Genomic DNA, 4000 nt, shown 5'->3' with positions numbered 1-4000 from the left:
CAGGTTCCCACTATGCAGCTTGGACTCATAATACTCCTCCTGAGTTCAGCCTTCCTAGTGCTGGGATTACACCTGTGGGCCACCATACCGGGTCACAGTGGCCAGCTCAGCACACTCGAGGGCAGGGCCAGCTCTGCATGTGGTCCTGGGGATTGAACCCTGGTCCCAGCACTTGCCTAAGCAGGCAGTTTACTCTCTCTCAATAATCAAGTCCATCTGTGGTGCTTCCAGTGGGGTTGTCCAGAACAAGGAATGGCAAATAGTCTAACCCTGTGCCAAGAGTTTGTGGCTATAGCCATTCTGTCAATGTATCAGGCCTATCCATCTGCGTATCTTATGCATTACACAGATGACATGCTCATAGCACATGAATTCCCATCCACCTTACATCAAATGCTTATCCAATTAGATGATGTCTTTTTACAGTGCAGGTCTAGTGGTATTCCCTGAAAAGATGAAAACTATGGCACCCTTTTCATATTTAGGGCACTGTATGCAACTGACATATTGTTTTCCAAAATGTTCTGATCCAGGTGAAATATCTTACAATCCTAAACAATTTTCAGGCATTGCTTGGTAACACTAATTGGCTCTGCCCAGCTCTTTAGCTAACTACTCATGATTTAAGTCCTTTCTTTGACATTCTCTAGAGAGAATCGGCTCACTGGCCACATATCTCCAAGGATACTTACACCAGAGGCTAAAACTTCCTTAGAGAAAATTAATCGGGCTCTTTCTAATGCTCAGTTTTCTACAGCTGACCCATCTCTGCCAACATTTTTCATTATTTTATCAACTCAGTATATGACCACAGGGGTTCTATGATAGTCTTGGGGTCCGTAAAAGGTTTCATATGCCACATACTCCACATGTCCAATCCAGCTCCTCACTCATGAGGTACAATCATTGTTCCCTTTTCTTTCATTCAGCAGAAGTGGTTATGGCAGTTGACACCCTCTTGGCAATCTGCACTGGTTAACTTCCCTGGTGTTATTGATTGTCACTATCCTTCAGATAAATTAATTCAATTTGCTTCCTTCACATCCTTTGTATACCTTTCAAAAATATGCTTAGTCCACGTTGTAGGGAGCATCTCCCTCTTCTTGCATAGATCAGCTTCTGGTTGGGGAGGTTATACAATAGCCTCTTCTTCCAGAATACAGGATACAGGTTTCTCTTCTGCACAAATTCATCCACTCTAATTAACCTCTTTTCAGATAGTACTTATGTCTATGGTCTAATGCACCTCATTCAAATTGCCACTACATACACTGGTCAAAAAGATATTTTTCATTTATTTCACATTTTCCAAGTTGCAATGTGGCCATGTCGTGTTCCCAGTTTTATTGGTCATCTATGTTCTCATTCTCACTTGCTAGGAACCCTCACTGAAGGAAATGCTACATTATCGGCTGTTATTTGCTGGGAATCACTGTGTCTTACAACTTTGCAAAGGTATAAGTATATTCCCCTACCATTATTCTGGGGCTGTTGCCTATCAGGCATGATCCACCACCTGACTTTAACTGTTGTCTTCATTTTCTGAATCATCTTGTCATTTTCTTCCAGAGACTAATGAAAGATCAACAAAGCCCTAAGTTGTTTTTCTTGGAGTTGTTTTTATTTTTATCTCTGTGTAGAACATCTTTCAGTACCTGTTTTATTGTTAGTTTGGTGGTCATGAATTTTATTAATTGTTCTCTGGCGTTGGAAGTGTCTTACTTCTCCATTAAATTTAACAGATAGTTCTATAGCATCCACCATACAGGTTGGATTTTCTTTCATACAGTACTTGAAATACTTTCCTCCAAGCTTTTCTTCACTTTAAGGATTGGTGCTGAGAAGTCTGCTGTGATTCTGATGGGCTTTCCTTTATAGATGATGTACTATTTTTCTCTAACAGGTTTTAAAATTCTGTTCTTAGGCTGAACTTCTGAATTTTGATTATTACATGTCTTGATGTGGACTTATTTTGGTTATGGCTAATTGAAATTCTACATATCTCACTTACTGTAAGTCAGATTCTTTTTTCATGCTTTGGAAATTTTCTACTACTACTTCTGCAAGTGGCTTTTTATCGTCATTTGTGTTGATTCTTGCTTTTTCATTGACACCTATCAGTATTACATTATTATTCTTTGCATCATTTTGCAGCTGTTGAATTGTGATTTCCTGACCCTTTTTATTTTTAAGAGCTCTTTCCTTTCATCATAGCTAGTTTAGTTTTGTCTTTACAGTGTGAAAGTCTGTTTTCAGTTTCATTCAAGTAGTTTTACCAGTTTTCAGTGGAATTTTAAATTTCATGATTATGGTTTTTTAAAAATTTTATTTATATATTTGTTACATGTCCCGAACCAGCGGGTCAGTCAACGAAGGTCACCTGGGGGAGGAGCGGGGAATTGAAGAGGGGACAAAGGACAGGAGACGCGAGAAATGGAGGTAAGACAAAGGTTCTGATCAAGCCTCATTTATTTAGGGGAGGTTCTGGGTATATATAGGGGGTGATGGAATGAGGAAGTCTCAGCTCTTGGGGTCAGCAGGCAATGGGGAGGGTGCAACCCCTAGGGCACAGCACGTGATTCCCAGGGAATGGGCAAGGTGAGAAGGGCCATAAACTTGACTCAGCAGTGGAATAGAATGGATACCGGTAAATGGCCTCCAACAGTTACAGGGTCTAGTTGTGCAGTTCAGGCTTATAGTGATCATTCTGCATCATCCTCCCTAGCACTGGGATTATAGGCATGTGCCACCACATCCAGTTTGGCAGGCATTTACATGCTGAATGATCTCACTAATCCAAAGGAATATACTTTTATCTTTTTCTTTTTCTTTTTTTCCCCCAGAACCAGGGATTGAGCTCAAGCTCTTGCACTTGCCAAGCAAGCACTAATTCTACTGAGCTATCTCCCTGGCCCCTTTGTTCCCTTTTCAGAAACAAAGACATCATCCAAAATTTTTTCTGATATCTTTGTTTTTGACTTTTGTGGCTTTCTGAATCAAAGCAGCTGAATTTGTATCAATCTCCATGTCATTTCCTTCAAGGATTATCTCATCTTTCTGGGCTTGAGATACTGAACAAGCAACACCTGCCCTCATACAAACTCAGTGAATATATTTTTCACCCAAGAAATTCTGTGACAAGAAACCTATTCTCCTGAATGACGATGTTGATGGGGGAGTGAGCATACATAGACCTCATCTTGTAACAGAAGCCCAGTGTTACCCCCTTGATCATGTTCTGTACAAGGCTACAGATCATGCAGATAGTTGCCAACTCCTTTCTGTTTCCCCACCATTTGTCAACCCAGAGCTGCTTCTTTTTCTTCCCAAGGAGACTAAGTTTCACATTGATGTGGTTGAAGTTGCTCCACAGTGTTCCTCTGGGGCCCTTCACAATAACTGTGTATCCCTTCAGAGTGATGTTGATATTTTCTGGAATGTCAACAGTCTGATTGCTAAGAATGGTCTTCATTCTTGCAGGAGATATGGCAAAGAGGGAATGTCTCTACCTGAGAGTTTATTTCTAATCTGCTTTCCTCTGTGGTCTCATAGACATTTTTCTTTACTTTGATGGCTATCATTTCAAGAATTTCCTATGTGTGCCTCATCTGCTTTTATCTCTTTGTCTTCTGGATTTGTTCTGAGTGATTTGGAGTTTTGAGATTTCTCTTTGCTTGTGCATCTTGTCATTTTTACATTTCAAAGTTTTTATTTTGTTTTCTGTATTGGCACTTGTATGTCTTCATAGTAGATTGCTTTATTACTAGTATATAAGCCTCTTTAGGTAAAGTCTGTTCTTCAACGATGCCTTCTGTGTGCAGGAGGATCTTGATTTGTGTCTGTCCCAAGATCCTACCTTTCCAACTAATTAGAAGTGAGATGTTGAGAACTATTTTGCTTTCTCTCCAGTCTTTTGGTGCTGGGGTGTATGGTGAGATTATTAAGCCCCTAGAGCTTCCCAGTATTGTGACAGAAGGAAGAAAAACTGAATACATTATAT

This window comes from Octodon degus, unplaced genomic scaffold (assembly GCF_000260255.1).
Source record: "Octodon degus isolate 3935 unplaced genomic scaffold, OctDeg1.0 scaffold00189, whole genome shotgun sequence".
NCBI classification, from domain to species: Eukaryota; Metazoa; Chordata; class Mammalia; order Rodentia; family Octodontidae; genus Octodon; species Octodon degus.
The sequence above is the reverse complement of the archived record's forward strand: the minus strand, read 5'-3'. Positions refer to the sequence as shown.